Here is an 18,509-nt window from a genome sequence, read left to right on the forward strand (position 1 = left end):
TACACATTAGGTACACATGGGTATCATTTATTTACAAAATATTTTCGACGAAAACAAATATTTCTTTATCATCTCTAGAATTAGATTCTTAAAACAGTGACGAAATCAATTGGACAGCGTTACGTCATGCTGAATTTGTGCAACCTCAACAATAGTCTAAATTAAAGTACTTGATGTGTAACTATCGCAAATGATGTCTTCGTAGGTAACAAAAATATTTTGTTTACTACGTTAGAATAAAATGAGTCATGATTTCTATGTTTCACTTGAATGTTGAGACGTTGATTAATTGCAGATTGGAAATTTTTTGTCAACACGAGTCTATTTAAATTTGTTTGCTCCCTTTTATGAAATGAATGAATTAAATGAAAAGGTCTGTAAAAATAAATAGAAAACCATTTTGGCTGGTGTACGCGGTCTATAAGACGCGACAGAAGTTTGAAACTTGTCAAACTTCCTAACTGTTCCTAGCGGCAATTATATCAAGAAGTATAATTACAGTTATACTTGTAATTAATCGTTGGTAATTTCTTTAATTAGTTTAGTGTTAGTTTTGTACAACCGCAAGAAAAGGGTTTAGAATTTATATATGCAACGCGTCGCTCAAATTGTGCAGGCGTAATCCAGTATCGTCTGTTGCCATCTATCGTGGTTGCTGTGTGATATCACTACAGTTCTGTCACCGCATCGAGCATCTTGCAGTTCCGCCGATGTTGACGAGATGGCGGTGTATGCACCGCCACATAACGCCTATATATTTGTAGTTTATTTGTTAATGTAAGTAGTAATATCAGAATCAACACACAAACCCACATCACGCCTTTATCACCGAAGGTGTAGGCAGAGGTGCTACCAGGACATCTATTTTGCGCACTGTGTTCCATCCCACAGAGAGATAGGGGGCGAGCCTATTACAGACTCCGAGCTAAAACTGAAGAGAAAAACTCAATATCACTGTTCGAACCGGGATTCGAACCCCCGACCTTGGAGCGGTGGAGTCGTATCGTGCACACTACAGCTACCCCACCGAGGCAGTCGCAGTCAAAATCAAAGTATTATTGATCGTTGACCTTATGGATTCTTTTTAGTAAACAGTTAAATTGTTCTTATAATAAGAGCTTGTAAGAGAGTGATGTGGTGACAAAGATTGAAAGAAGTATGCTGAAATTGTTTGGGTTCGTGCTGACGATGGATGAAAGGAAATTATTTCGTTACCGAAAAATAAAACAAGAAAACGTATAACAAATATTATGCTTATTAAATCAATTGATTACAATTTAAGTTAAAAATATTTTAAAATTGTTTGAAATAACCACTGCAACGTCTGAAGAATTCACAATAACATTCCAATTACAATTTGTTGATTGGCTGTAATTTTTTTAACAATTGTGCCAATATCAACTATGAAAAGCAAAACACATTGGCTTTATGTATAGGTATATTAAATAAATGTATTGCCGGGTGAATAGGTACACAATAACATTAAAAGTGTTAGTGCCAGACTAACATGCATGTCCACACGTCCAGTAACGTAATAAATCAAATAAAAAAATGTCATACTAAATGCCATATTCCACATTGTCAGTGGCACTGTTTATTTATTTAGATACGTTAACAGTTGCTATAATTTATTATAATTTGGACATCAGATGCAAAACATCAGAAATGCAGGTATCGACAAAAAAAGTTGCAAAAATGATCTATATTTTTACTTTAAACTTTTATATAATTTCGCTACACCACCTACTCAGACTTGTTACTAATACATTCAAAACAGTTATAAAATTTAAAACATTAACAAGAGGCATAGTTATCTATGCAGTATGCACCATTCTAACAAATAAATATTTGTGTCTAAACTATTTGTAAGTTCCAACTAGGTGCACGTAGTTTATCAAAAAGGAGCGAAAATACAAATATTATTATTATTTACTTTATTTTTTTATTGCTTTGAATGACGAGACGAGCTTGCCGTTCGCCTGATGGTAAGCGATACGACCGCCCATAAACAGCGGAAACATTATCCAGCACCATGAATTAAGTACTAAGTATTGTTTAGTATTCCACTGCGCTCGCCATCCTGAGACGTGAGTTGTTAAGTCTCACTATGTCCAGTAGTTACACTGGCTACAATGTCCTTCAAACCGCAACACAACCGTGACTACACACTGTTGCTTGGCATCAGAAATAGACATTTCAGTGGTATCTACCCAGGCGGACTCTCACATATGACAAACCAACCATCAGTGAATATTGATAACTAGGTGGTCTATCATACCTTTCTTCATTCAATAAGTTAATCACATTGGTAACTGTGTTTACGACCAGGTCTTGAATTTTGTAAATTCAGTCCTTTTTGTTAACTATGTCCTATCGTCACACGATGATATGTACAAAATAACGCTATGGGATTAAGTTCAACATCAAATAAATCACATCATAATGTTTTTTCATCCACGAGGACGCGCCCCACTACTGTCCCTTACCGCTTACAATGTGCCTGAGCGAGTGCACGCGCACTCTATAATGTTTAGCGTCTAAATTGAGGCGTGGATCAGTCTCATTACCACGCGACACCTCGTACCACCCCCCCACAGCTTGCTCAGACATGGTGGGACGCGTCGTCATGGATGAAATAACCTATACACACGCTGTAGTACACGGACCTATGCACAAGACGTTTATTAAATAAGCTTAAAATTCCTGTTTATTATTCGTGTATTCTTGAGCAGTTTCAGCGCAAATTTGAATTTTTATATTAATTTTTTAACGTATATAGTATTTTATTATGAATATGAAACATTTTAATGATTAAGTATTTACTTATCACATATAAATGTCATGATACCTTGATGATACCTTATAGACGATGCATCACCGTTGATGTATCACGTTTATACGTTGTGCTTGCAGGACATTGGTAGCGAATCAAACATTAACATCCATTTTGTACCGTTATTTATTTATCATGTTCAAGTGCTACGATTAGTAGGAACATAACAAAAAAAAAAAAACTACACTATTTCCACGTTTACAAAGCGAGCAACTTGTTACAGCGGTGATCATTTGGGATCAGTTCAATCAGTAACATTAGATAAAGTTCATATCACAAATTTTCTAATTACTATACAGTATGTCGGGCCATCAACTCACATTGCATATTCAATCTGATATAAATCATACTAATATCACGAATGGATCTGATGGAGAGATAATCACCTTACAGTTGTCGATTGGACTGGTCTCCATAAGTGTCGTGTAGTGTAACACTTCGTGGCTAACGACCATTTGTAAGTACTTTGATGTTGGGATAAGTTCAGATGAATGATCATTGATTCGTAATTACTGCTAAAACGTACGAGTCGGAGGCGAGCCGCAAACAACTGCTTCGGTCGAGCGCTCAGCCGCATTGTTGCCTGCGGTCGCTACAGTTTCTATGACGAGATGGACTGCAAATGCACACACCACGACTATTATTCAAAATGAATAAGAATAATGATTCGCTACTTTTATTTTAGTATGGTGTGGTGCAGTCTTGTACCTTGACCATTTTTTTCTTCTTTCGCGGGGTTAAACGCGCTATCGATACCATCACTTGGGGAACGATCGGGACGGTTATGTTGGTTTCACCGGTCTTACGGCCCAATGTTGATGTTAAGGAGTTCAGCATGATCCGAGCGATCATTGGACCGAGTCCCTAATCTTATGTACACCCTACACCGGCATACAAACCAAAACCCGCTCTCTAAACGAGGGGACTTTCCAACTTAATCCTAACTTATATTAAAAGCCCAACAAATAATATATTAGAAAATGCATTTTTATTTACAAATTGTGCCTGTAGGGGAATGTATAGAAACCATAGAACTCAGAATGAGGGGTTGACGGAAAACTTATCACTGCCTGCCGGCATTAACGCCTTAAGAGTCGATTGGACGGATACATATGGACACCGTTTTTGTTTTGAAAACATGATTCACCGGTTTCAACCTAGCGCAAACTCGCGTCGTGTTGGATAATGTTGTACGACCGCTTGGTCGTCGACACTCGACACTATCGCCACTCTGCACCGGCAGCGCCACCAAAGCACCGCGGCACACCTGTCCCACTGTATAGAAAAAGCGAGGGCAAGAACAGGCTATGTACAAAGACATTTGTCAACAAATTTTTAATTCCCTCGCAAATCTATGTTTTGTTTTTAAATTAGATTTATAGATTACTAACCCCTTAATAGGTAACACGAATAAAAAAAAATATTGAGATAATGCCGTTCTTGCGTCCGTCTAATCCAATTCGATATTACATTTGCAAATTTTATTTACGTATATTTACGAATACTTACTGAATTACTGACTTAAGGCGGAAAAAACATTTGTTCTGTAATCAGCTGACGCGGTGTTTATATTTTTAAAATTTCCGCAACTAATTTACGTAAGTAATGTATAACATCTACTATTATTTTTTATTTAGTCCGCACAGGAAGTTTTTAGTCGCTGACAAGGTTTACGCGTGCATGTCCATATTCTGAAATATTAAAACGTGCAGCCCCCAACTGAATACCATTTACTGCGTTTTATTGTTTGAAACGCGTCGTCGGATCGACTTAAAACGTCGTGAGTACAGGGCATTAGGCACTAGTAGTACAAAAAATATTCAAAACTTATAAATAACCAAATATACAGGGTCATTTTGACATTGCGTTACTAAATGAAGCCACATACTCGTCTTCACCTTTGCTGACATCGTGCCAAAACTTATCCATTAATAACGAAAATTTTCACCAAAAATCCTGGTTTTAGTATCCTGAATTTATGATGAATAAGTAATTCAAAAATTTTAAAAAATTGCATTACGTTATACTTGAACGGCCCCGCCACGATTGAAGGACAGGTCATAGTGCTCAGGGAACACCGACACACGGACTTCATTCCAGAGCTTACTCGTCTAATTAAAATTACTTTCTATTAATGTCTATTTTGTTTGAAACTTACATTTTTTTATTTTACATTTACGGCTCAAGTAACTTATTGTATAGTGTTATTTCCAAGTAGATAAGTGTGTGGTTTCATTTAGTAACGCAATGTCAAAATGACCGTATATATTGATGGTGCACAACATTCAAAAAATATATTATGATTGTTTTTAAATAGTATCCAAAAGTTAAATTAACTTTTTATATATTATAAATTAGAATTATAAATAGCCTCTACTTTTCTTAGATTTTTTATTCATGGGAAAACAAAGGCGTTATTGCAGCACTGGGAAGTGAGAGGACCGCTCATTTTGATTTCACCGGTGTAACGACTCAATGTCAACGCTGGGAAATATACTCCCAGTAGGGTAGCATTTGAATTACTTGTAATTAAAATAAATGTTTGATAATAAAATACATATTTGGTATATTAATTTCATCCTAAAAAAATAATTTGTATGTAATTCGTATTTTTAATACCTGACACTGTGTTATTTTAAATAGTATTTACCTAAAATATTTAAAGCTTCATAATACATGTCATATAACCTAAACCTTCTTTTGGATACCTTTTTAAAAACAACAATGTTTTTTCAATACATCTTACAGTGTGTATGCATTTTTTTCTCACAATACTAAGGTAAGGTTTTACGTTTTTAGAAGATATGTAGTAAAAATAATCTTTATTAGTTTGCAACACGGTCTACAAAATGTATTGAAGAATACAAAGTACTATGACTGTTCCGTATTGTGAGTGTATGTGCTCGACTAGAACATCTGAGGAGGTAAGATTTCTCTCAAAAGTTGAATCCCGTCATTCAAGTATGTCTGACAAATTTGCACGACTCGAGGATCGCTGCAGCCGTAATCTCTAACTAAGTCGTCTGTCAGGCATTGGATACTGGCCAGGGTGACTGCCGAGGAGTTCACGACGGCGTCTGGTAACTGGGGGAAATAAATTCAGGAAATACATGACATGTACTTACTTACATGTGTTGCCGACACGTGACACTGCACTAAAGCTATCGAGTCTCTGAAGGACATCGACTGATTCCTAGCCGAATTTCAGCCATGATGGCCACTCTCAACGGAGATCAGTCGCGTACAGATATTATAGAGCACAAGTGTGTGCGCAATACACAAACACTCTCTGTTCCTTCACTCTCATAGTCCGGTGAGACGGCAATCCGACATGACCGGAGAGAGATCAGGCGCAGGACCAACGGCTTTACGTGCTTTCCGAGGCACGGGCGTACCACATCTCCAACTTCCTGACTCCGAGCTGCGATTGAGTAATTTTAAGAAGGTAAAACCCAGCCACAATTAATTTTTGGCCGGACCCAGGACTCGAACCCAGGACCTCAGCGCGGTAGTTGTATTCGATTGCAATTACTACTACGCCACCGAGGCAATCAAAACACATTGTAGGTGCAATTGCTGCTCATTATAACATTCAACATTTACACCCGTACTCTAAGACGTGTCCTCGAAAATTCCTCGACTCCACTCAACCTCACTGCAGGTAATCTGTTTACTTGGTTCAAAACAAAATCTGCTCCATTCAACGTCATTTAACACTCATCCTTTCTCGAAGAAAGGAATCAACTGTCAAATTCAAGGTACCTCGCGACTTTCCTTAAGGAAGACTCGAGGAAACTTATTAACAGTGTTACAATCCGATTCCTTTATTCTGATATTATTTCAAGTGTGTCAAAAATGGATTCCACCGGTTCCTGCAGTACTTGTACTATACTCTATACGAATATCTCGAGCGGCGTTATTTTAGAGATACAGAAAACCCAATAGAATTTTCCGACGACATTGAATTCCAAAAACGCTATCGTTTTAGAAAAGACACTATTGTGGACATTTTATTACCAAATATTTTGGGTAGAAGTGGTTTGGGCACCAACAACCTCACCAGAGGATCCTCAAGATAACTCAAACTTTAACTAAGGAATACCATTTTCGAGAATTCCGTGAATTAATTCTCAAGGTAACCTCGATTGAGATAGGTTGAGGAATTTTCGAGGAAACATCTCAAAGTGAGAAGAGCAAGTCAGCTTCAAGCATAGATTTGCTATCGCGGGTGGCGCTGCTCCATGCAAATGTAACTTATAATCAGGCGAGCTATTTGCTCGACTAGCCATTAGTTTAAAAAAAAGAACTTCACATCGGATAATGCCACCCACGAGAAGCAAAATACGAATTTAAGAGATTAATCTAGCTTTGATAGTTTTATTGGAACATATCGTAAGTGATAATTACCGGAGGCTCGAAGTGTTGCTCATTGGTTTCAATATTGTTCGCCGCCGACGCAATGCGGCTCACATCAATGGATTCCACCTCTGAGGTACTTGAGTCAATGGATTCAGATTCGACAGATAGCAGTCTGGGACGTTTGCGTCCGGAACTCCGAGTGCTCGGAGTCTGGGCACGTTGCCGTGTGTTTGGTGATTCTTCAGCATATTTTTAAGGTCCCGAAAGGGGCTCGAGCATGATTGTAAGCCCATAACATGCCGTGCGTACGCGTTCCCCCTGCATCCCATACACACGGTATTATAAAATGTATTATACAATATAATATAAAATCTACAATAGGAAATAAGCAGCGAGTAGATACAAAGCATGATACAATTATACGCACCACATGTCCTCGAGGGTGAAAATGATTTCGATTGCTCGATGAGTCATATTTCTGAAGCAGGTGTTCTTACATTTCATCTCGTAAATGTGTTGGATCTGAGTACCGGTGGCGGGCACGACGACTGAGAACCGGGACTGCGGGTTGGCCGGCTCCCCCTGCTGGTCCACTCCGGGCCCGGGTTGGTACGAGTGCAGAACGCTCTTGGCCAACACTTCACCCCCTAAGACAATAAATACTAGCAATCAATCGAAGTTCCTGCTGACCAAATTACATTTACAACAGTGTTTTATAACGAACTAGCAATAATTATCACTGACAATTTTCTTTAATCGAAGCACGTCCAAAAGTCCAAAATGGAATGACCGTATGAATGACATAACAACATGCTTTTACTGTCAACACTGACAACAGAGTTTCAATTTGACAGCACAATCCCCATTTACAAAATAATTCGCCATTTATTGAATTCATTTATTAATAAAAAATCTGATAAATGAAGAACCGCTCTACTGATTTTGTGCAAACTTCACATAAACCATCTACTCAATAGTCCGAACAAAGCCTAAACATTTGGTTTGGATAGGTGAGCCCGTTCTAGCTGGCTCAAACCTCACCTTCCTTCCTTCTAAGGAAGGTGAGGTTTGAGCCAGCTCTCAGAAATCAGAACGGCATGAACGTGGGCTTACGAAAATAATCTCTTTTCATTCAGCCTTTAACTAACCACTAAGCTGTCATTAAAATTTGTCATTTAAATACTAACTTAAATGTATATTTCCTATTTTTCTAATATTTCTTCAAATACCGGAAATACCGAAAATACCGGAATACCGGAATTTATTGTAGGTCAATACCGAAAATACCGGTTTTGAAAAATGGTCCGGTATTGCGACCCCTACTAGGGGTCGCAAACCGGTATCCCGGATTTCGAAAATACCGGAATACCGGACCCAATTAAGAACTTCAAAATACCGGTATTGATTTTACAAAAACCGGGATTTTCGGTATTTTATAAAAACAAAATTTAGTACGAAATGTGTGTATAATTATTAATTTCTCGAATTTTAAATCACAAAAATTTAAGCCGCTTGCTATTTCATTCATTCGTATAGGCGTATATTCTATAAAGAGCGAGCAAAATACATGGCTTATGGCTATATTGCTACTTTTGTTTTGTCCTAAGTATAGCGGTGCTAACTGTTAATTATTAGAACTTATTAGAAATATTTTTTGTTCTTTAAAGTCTATCCTCATTATTCATAGACGTTATTTATCTAAGGACGGAGCATTGTTGTGGTAACAAGTCTGTTTCTCAGTGCTGACGGCTTGGCAGCCTTCGCAGTGCGTAGACGTAGGGCCGTTGTGTTTAGCTAATATTGTGATACAACTTGAACCTAGTTGGCTGTCAGATTAACAAAGCTGAACAAACAGCAAGCTGTCAGATAAACGAAGCTGAGAAACATAACAGGGGGAATAGATGTAAAATACAACTTGTTTAAAAGCCTTGAGCTGCCTACAATAATGGCCTGGTATTTCATGGCAATTTCGCGGCGTTTACCGAAAGGCCGAAATTGTCCTTATTTACCCTATTTACAGCTGCGGACACACAATCGACTTGCTTCTGAGAATAAATTTGCAAGTCATCAGCATACAGATGGTACGCACATTGAAGATTTTGTGTTAAGAGGTTTATGAAGATAGAGAACAATAATGGGGAGAGTATGCCACCTTGAGGGACGCCACAGTCTATATCACGCCAGCTAGACGAAGAATCGTCTAGGCGCACCAACTGTTGGCGTCCCTGAAGATATGACGAGAACCAATTCAGTGCCGTGGGCGAAATCATAAGGTGGGAGAAGTTTGCAAGAAGAATGTCGTGACTGACTGTATTGAAGGCGTTGGAGAAATCAACCAAAGCCAAAGAGTGACTTTGGAATCCTCCATGCCCGCTCTAATATCGCCAGTCACGTTGAAGAGTGCAGTAATAGTGGTATGGCCAGGCCTGAAGCCAGACTGGAGTGGACACAGTAGGTTGTTTCAGTGCACATGCTCAAACAGTTGCTTGTGAGCACAGGCCTCGAGCACTTTCGAGAGAAAAGGAAGAATGGATATGGGACGGAAATGCTTAGCAAGTGATGGGCTACGGATTTTTAGCGGCGTAAAGGTTGACGCCGCTGTAGAGGAACAGATGATTGCGTTCCTCTATGGAAGGGGAAGATTCCCAGTCAGGCAGATGTTGCGCCTGACCGGCAGCGGCCCCTCCAACAGTTCCTATTCGGAGGTGGTATATATGCTGCACGTCGCGCAAATTGTGCAAGCGTGATTTAGGATCGATGTCGCCATCTATCGTGATTGCTGTGTGATTATCACTCCAGTTGTGTCACTGCATCGATCCTCTTGCAGTTCCGGCGATGTTGACAAGATGGCGGTATATGCACTAACTGTACCGCCACAGATTTAAGGAAGAGGGATAGCATAGCTCTCCGCCACAAAGACGGAAAGATACCAGTGCTGAGGGAGGCGTTAATGATATGGGACATGATTACTAGAAGTTGGCCCAGGATAGGGATTATCATGCGACGACTGATGTTGCCACAGCCAGTGGCATTGCATTTAATGGACAGGATGACTTTTCTAATTTCACCCAACGGCACAGAAGAAAAATGAAAAGTATTAATGTTAAGCCTGGATAGACCTGCTAAGAAATCCATGGTACGACGCCTAGTTTGGTGATCAATCATGGTAACAGATGTGAAATGTTTATTAATGTCATCCAAACCAATAGTCGCACCGTGGAGATCTATGTTTTTAACTTTGCCAGTACCCAGAGTTTCGAGGAATCTCCAGATACTAGCTGGCAAGGAAGAAGAAATATTACTGAGAATGTATCGGCGTTTAGCATTACGTACCATCTGGTTACACCGATTCCTTGCAGCCTTAAAAAGGCACCAGTTCTCCTCCGAACGATCCCTTCTGTACTGGCAAAAAGCCCTTCGTCTCATCGCCATCCTATCCCCATGTGTAATCCATGGTGCAGGAGGACGTTTTAATTTAATTTTCTTTAAAGAGGTGGCTGCCAATAGGTGATCCCAGTTAAAGTAAGCAGCGTCTCCTTTCAGCTTATCCGCATCAATGCGACCAAAACTACGCAAGTACAATATCTTAGAGGGGAACTTGGAAGGTTTTAGGGCGTAAGACACGTAGATGAGATCATGGTGAGATAAGCCATAAACGGGAAATTGACCGTGGGAGAAAACAGGGGAAGGAACAGAAGTGAAGATAATGTCAAGCCAAGTGTCGTGACCATCCATATTATGGTGGGTGGCTTGCAGTGGTAGGACATGCAGTTTAGCAGAGTCAAGATCAGTAAGGAGTTTACGAGATCGGGAAGAGTGGCTGGCAAGGAGATCAGTATTTAAATCACCCATGATGATGTGATGAGCATATTCTGATGTTATAGATTCCAGAACTGGTTCCAGACTAGAGAAGTAATCAAGAGATGGGGGATAGTAAATAACACCTAGTAAGGTTTTCACTCTCTTGACCCAAACCTCAAGAAACAGAATTCGAAGAATTTCGTATAAGCAGAATAAAAAGCAGGGGAAGATATTAGTTTTATATTTCAGGTCGCTACGTAAATATATAGCGCCTCCGCCCCCTCTCCTGTCAACTCGATCATTTCTAATCAAATGAAACCAGGGAGGAGGTAAAGGGTAGAAGGAAGGTGAGGTTTGAGCCAGCTCTCAGAAATCAGAACGGTATGAACGTTGGCTTACGAAAATAATCTCTTTTCATTCAGCCTTTAACTAACCACTAAGCTGTCATTAAAATTTGACATTTAATTACTAAGTTAAATGTATATTTCCTATTTTTCTAATATTTCTTCAAATACTGGAAATACCGAAAATACCGGAATACCGGAATTTATTTTAGGTCAATACCGAAAATACCGGTTTTGAAAAATGGTCCGGTATTGCGACCCCTAGTCCCTACCGCTATGTACTTACGCTCTACACCAGCATACCAACCAAAACCCACGTGGCCCTCATCGGCGTATACGAGACGGCCCCGGAGTATCTTGTTGCACTGAGATAGTTGCACGGAACAGTCTCTGCACTATACCGCATTGCGGCACCTCTGTATTTGTGGGGGCTAAGATGCCCCCGGACGCTGAAGGACGCCTTTGGCGTCTGCAACATCGGGAGAGCGACGTTGTTGTCCACCTCGTAGTCGCTGTATTCGCGCGAACTGACCCCCCTGCTCGCTCCGCGGCTCTCAGTGTGTGCCAAGTAGTCGCCTCTTACGACAGGTAGAGATGCCGTGGCGGAACTATACATGCCCCGAGGCCCGAACCACAGGGCACGAGGCGCCGGTCAGTCGTCTTCCCGGCGCCTCCTTCGTCTCCTCTGGCTGCGGACGGGATCGTCCAGCTCACGAGCCCGCACTCTCCTTCCGCGAGATGACGCACTCGCAGAAGGAGCCCATCGCTCGCCATGACCTCCTGTCGCTGACCATGGCGGTATATTACACTACCACTGCCCCAAAACACCTTATTACTTGTCGCACCTTTAGAATTACTCTGCGTTGCCGTTTGCCTGATGGTAAGCGATACGACTGCCCATAAACAGTAGAAACACCATTCAACACATTGAATTATAAAGTACTGTTTGGTATTCCACTGCACTCGACATCCTGAGACATGAGATGTTAAATTTCATTATGTCCGGTAGTAACACTGGCTACAATGCTATCATTTCATTATGTTAGCTGCCACATAAATTGCATGAATTATTGCAAGGATGCAATACCAGTGCGTCGGTGCACTACACGTGTGATATCCGAATTCAGTTTTTCATACTAGTAATAATATTTTCAAATCAGACAAAAAAGTTGCAATCTTTTGTAATCTTACCAACAGTCAATTGTTGTACTAACAGCCGTTCTCAATAAACCATCCTGATCTCAATCTTGAATCCTATTCAGAGAATGCATCAGTCAAAATAACTCATTTGTAAACGTGTCAAATATAATTGTTCTGGTAGGTCCATTTTTGTGATAATGAAAAGAGTGATGGGGACCGTTTATTGAACATTAATAATTGTTAATAACCACTCAGACATTCTTAACCGTGGCAGCACAGGGTAGGTTTTGCTGGTGGTAGAATATGTTTTATATCCGCCCGGATAGCGACCACCGTACACAAGGTGTTAAAACCCGCCATAGTGGCCCACGTAAGTGTGTCGCGTTCCGGGATCAGCCTGTGTATATCCGGTTCCAACGGGCCGGCATAATTTTCGTCAGTGGATTTTCATTTCTATTTGAACCCCCAAGCTTGTACACTAAATGCAGACCGGTTTAAACAGAGCATAATATGTTCTGCGAGACGTATCAGTAGAGACCGGATTATATGAAACTTAAAAATACCGAAAAACGTCAAAATATGCAACATAAAATAATGAAAAGCAAGTAATAACTAGATTTTTTATTTGTCAGCATACAATTGACAATAGAAAAGAAGGCATTGCTTGTACCTACACAAAAAGTCCGTATTTAATTTTCAGAAAGTTTATCTTATTTGCAATAATATAACATATAGCCTAAGATAGGAAAAATATGCACATGACTTATGGCATTATATGCAAAAACCGGCGAAAATAGGCAAATTATGCAAATGTATATATTAACTCCAGCTACCAGTAAAAGATGGATGTCTCACGGCTTGTATCCTGAAGTTAGCATGAGTTCCAAATAAGGGGCCGTTGAAGTATTACGTTAAGTAATTTGGGGGGTCTTATTAAACATTACGATGCGTCACAGGGGCGGGAGGGGGGTTTCGGAGAAATCGTTATGTAACATTGTTTTTTTTTATTTTAAAACACAAAGGTATTTAACGACTTTCCGGTATTTTGCGTAAAATAATTGTGAATATTAGAAAAAGGCGTACACGCAACGTTACGGCGCGTTACATGGGGGGGGGGGGGGGTCAAAAAGTCTTCAAAAATTGCGTTACGTACTACTTGAACGGCCCCTAATATACTTACTGGCTGGCCTCAGTTTGTCGTAATGGCTTCTGCAAGTTTCCACTCTTTTCCCAGCTTGAATGGGGTTAGCAAATACAAGCATAGCCCGCACACACATCGGCTCATTCCCTGGTAATCTTCCATAGTTAAATTGCACCGCGAAAGGTAGATCCGGTTTCACTAGCGCAAGGTTGAACGTCTTCGTAAACTGTCAATAAATAATATTTATATTAGTGTTTTTTTACACACTCTACAGTACAACATAGACTTGGAACTCTTAATAACTTTCAAGTTTTTGAGATTGACGCAGCATCCACCTTTAGATAGGGCGGGGTGTACCATCTGATTACTATTGTATGGATGATATGTACTTGTTAAGAAATAATAATGATCTTCAATTCATATTTAGTACTAGCTTAGGCGCATGCGCATCCGCCCGCGTGAAAAAATAATTCCCGCTTAAATAATTTCCTGGGATAAAAAGTTGCTTATTGCATTCGGGACTGTAGCTTCCTATTAGTGAAAAAAAACGGTTTAGTAATTCCTGAGATTAGCGCGTTCAAACAACCGTTTCAGCTTTATAAATGAGTATAGATTTATAATTACAGATCAGTGATCACCATCTCAAGTCATATTTACATTAAGACACCATTTCGGCGGAAGATTTTATTTCGATTGCGAACTGAAGCAAATTATATATAAATTAAGTATTACTTACAGTATAATGTTTTGGTTTTTCCTTTGGAACTAAAACTTTCACCGTAAACGGTAAGAGTTTCAATGGTTCCTTGCTAGGAACACCAAGCGAGATCTGCACAAAATAAAACATAACTGTAGTTTATACAAACACACGAGTTGAAAAATTAACAAGAGAATACTATACAAATACAATACGGATGCGAATTATATTTAATATCAAAACGTACCGACATCCTCGTCAGCAAGTATAGAATAGGCTTAAAATTTAGGAGATAAACATTACGCAAATGAAGGTGCAACTAAGGGCGTGTATAAGAAAGGCAAATAATGTAGGATATGTTGGCTGCGGCAATACGAGTGCAAAGTGCCACACGAAACACGTGTTGTGATTTCACATTTGCGGCACTTCTGTTCATCCCAACACGTAGCGTGTGCTCTTGGGTCCTTGAATAGGTACTTTTAGAACAAGTGGCGTGTTGTGTCGCACTAGCTGTGCACTTCTATTTATTTATTTTCTAATACACAGTTATTACAGACATTTTCCAAAGTGATAATGTGGGGTATTATTAATGTAAAATCAAAAAACAATTATAAAACAAAAAAACAAACAAAACATTAATAAATAATAGATAATGTAAAATCAAAAAACATTTACAAAACAAAAAAAAAACAATCAAAACATTATTAAAAAATAGAACAATATAAAACATAAAATGAATAAATACTAATTATTAGGTATAAGATAGATATTAGTTCCAGCCGACGGTCGAGTGGGCTTCAGGTAACACTTCAAGATAGAATTGATAGAGTAGTCCGTACGTATTTTGTTCCCTGCTACTTCATCTTAACATTAGATTAGACTTCTCACCCAGTTATGACTATACGCCGACTGCTTGTTAACTGAACATTTAAATTATGTATTGTAAAATTGTTAAAGCTTACAACAGATCGTATACATACGTGTTATATGGAAAAACATTCAACGAACTAGCTAATTACTGATGCTGAAATTACTATTAAACGGAGGTTTCGCGGAGAGCTGTGTCATATAGAACAAGCTGACAGTGTACTTCAAACTAAAATGCACACGATGCGATGTTGTATCAATTCCTTTGTTAGGAATTGTGGTGGTTCGTGCGGAGAAACTACAAGAGCTAAAACTCGAGAGCATAACGCCTGAGCTGGGATAACTTAGAACAATATTGGTCATATCAGTGGTGCGTGAAGAAGCTATTAGGCAAGCCGGTATAAATGTGCCAACCGTTAAGGGATGTTTCATCTCTTGGAGACTTGGAAAACAAAATTGACTTTACTTCATTAAACACTAAGCGCAGTGGAGTTACAGTTTTCTCTGCTATGAATAAAAAAAAATATGTTACTTCGCCTCAATTAGCCCACATTACTACCTATCTAGATTACCTAATCTTTACGTTACATTTCCACATTCCTATATTTAGGGTCAAGCCACGAAGTCGCCGCTCGAGCGGCAGCGCGAGCGATTTTGTATCAGAGACTTTCGCGCCCTCACACACACACACCAGTACAACTGCAGTAAGCCAGGACCGGCACGGATTTTATGACACCGAGCGGCAAAGCTCAGTGAGTCTCGGGGAACAATAATCTCGTCTTTATCCCGCAACGAAATTAATCAAATAGAAATATAGGGAAGAGTTGGAAATATTCATTGTCCACTTCCCTTCATAACCAAGCGGTAGACCAATAATAAAGGAGACATTAAACCTCAAGTATAGGCACATTTATAACTAGAGAAACATGTAAAGCGCCACGAATAAAAATTAAATAATACGGTACTGTTACATATAAAATACAATTACGAAGCATTTTCAAATACTGATAGGAAATAAAACAGAATAAAGTAGCCACTCATTACCTACTTAAATTTGATCGCTTACCTCCTACGACATTATACCTACTGGCGCGCCTCCAGGTCGAGTGCTGCGCGTGCGGCGGCGCGGCGCGGCGTGCCTCATTTCAATGAACGATGTTTAAGTTCATGATTTTTGATCGTATGATTCATTTCCACGAACAAAATAATGACTTTTTTAATTTGACTTTATTATATAGATATCCGTGTGGAACTACTAAGTTACTGTATCTACTTGAAGCAAACTATACAATAAATTTACGTACATGTTTTAAACAAAAAAAAAAAACTAATCTAGAATGAAGAATATTTGTAAACACATACGCCGGTGTTTAAAAATGATATTACTACTCTACTGATAACAACATTTGTAAAGCATGAAACAAACCAAGCGATGAGAGTAAAGAAAGCTTACAATTTAATTAGAATCCACATAATTAATGCGTAGTTTTGATTTTCAAGGCCAAAGTTTGTATTTGGTAACCATTTCGCTGTGGAGTCTACAAATCCATGCCCATCAATAAAAATTCAGACCTGTAGAGAAAGTCCATAGGTAAGTGAGGCATCCGGCCGTAGTACTTAAAAAACGCACAGCCAAGAAAGACATTGACCAGTGGGCTAGGCATTACGAGACCAATTTTTAAGTATCACGAGTCCAGTTCAATGCCAACAACGATACCCGTATTAATACTAACCCTGTATTGTATAGGGTCATTTTGACATTGCGTTACTAAATGAAATCACATACTCGTCTTCACCTTTGCTGACATCGCGCCAAAAGTCATCCATTAATAACAAATATTTTCAACAAAAATCCTAGTTTTAGTTTTCTGATTTTTTGATCATTTATTAATTTAATGCGACTATGGCTATATTTTTGCTGTCCGGCCAGCTGCGTCAGACACGTGACGTCACGGTCTCTATGCTAACCGGCGTCAACCAGTCTCGACTCATCGTGTTAATACAATATTGGTGTAACTCCGAATTCCGATGCATATGCAGTTAATCACTACACAACTTTATGTACTCTCATTATATCTTTACATTTTGTCGATTCATTTATATTTAGTTTTTCTGCTGATTTTATAACTTGTTACAAGCCAGGGAATCGAATTTATTCATGTTTTCCACCTGATAGCCTACAACCACGGGCATCATGTCCGCTTCCACTCTTTACAATATCCTTTTTTCTTTGTTTCTCACGTGAAATTTTGCGATAGTCACTAGGAACCGAATTGAAAAGTAATGATTTAATGAATATACTTAATGGTTTTAATTTCTTCAGCGTGTTTATAAAACTAAATACATATTGTACTGAAATCAACAGCGTCACTGTGCGCACCACCATCACCGATGAGTGCGCATGCGCTCTACAAAATATTTAACGTTCCTACAGCCGCGACAAACTATTTCATTGAATAAATACAAAGCCGTCACCGTGATAGCCAGTTTACGAAGAACCCTTGTGTAAAATAATTGTCCACTATCGAATAGCATACATAGATTTAGATCAAGCAATGAACCTAGCGAAAATTGTATCTTCAACATAAGGCACAATATCGCAAGGTAACTCAAACTTATAGCACGTACCGCTATTTAATGTAATAAAAGACAATGATTGAAAAAATAAATGACGGTATCTAAATGAACAAAACAAAGTACTTACTTGTATGAAACCTTTCGTTACATTTTCATTGCGTCATGAAAAAAAATCTAATATTTTCAGTTTCAATTCAAATACAAGTAGATTACTTTAGTGTCGTTTTGAAATTTACATTAAGTGACGTCTTGGTAATTTTATCGCGTAGTCTTTGCTTCACTTTAAAGAATCGCACTAAAGTATTAATTATCGTCCAAAACCCACACATACGAAGTAAACCGCATACTACAGGAAAAATATTGCATGTGACGTGTAAACTACACAAATATAAGTACATATTACATTAATAAAATTGCAAACAATGCTAAAAATCGAAACAATTAATTATATTTAGTAATTTAATTTATGAACACAAAACGTTTGTTAAGGCAGAACAAAATCGAAAAATAAAGAAATAATAAGTTATAATGTGTATAACAGTTAAAAATATTATAAATCAAACCTATTTAGTACATACATATAAATTGCAAACTTATTAACTCTGTAGTTCGCGACGGATTTACACGATTTGAAAATAGAATGTGGTGTGATTGGCCACGCCCATATCAGCCGACGAAGCGTCAAGGTCCGCACATAACGAGCCGTTACCGCCAAATTATCGTAAGCGACACTTTTGTCAAAAATGCGTT

The 18,509-nt window shown here is 38.8% G+C and overlaps 1 long non-coding RNA gene across 1 annotated transcript; it reads right to left on the bottom strand.

Annotated features, from left to right (window-relative positions):
• Positions 1-3,575: 3,575 nt before the first annotated feature.
• On the bottom strand, positions 3,576-7,407 carry LOC119188816. The gene is made up of 2 exons (XR_005112121.1): positions 7,241-7,407; positions 3,576-5,917 (listed from the first exon to the last, which is right to left on the bottom strand). It is a non-coding gene; the product is annotated as an uncharacterized LOC119188816 (long non-coding RNA).
• Between the last annotated feature and the right edge of the window lie 11,102 nt (positions 7,408-18,509).

This window comes from Manduca sexta, chromosome 9 (assembly GCF_014839805.1).
Source record: "Manduca sexta isolate Smith_Timp_Sample1 chromosome 9, JHU_Msex_v1.0, whole genome shotgun sequence".
NCBI lineage: Eukaryota > Metazoa > Arthropoda > Insecta > Lepidoptera > Sphingidae > Manduca > Manduca sexta.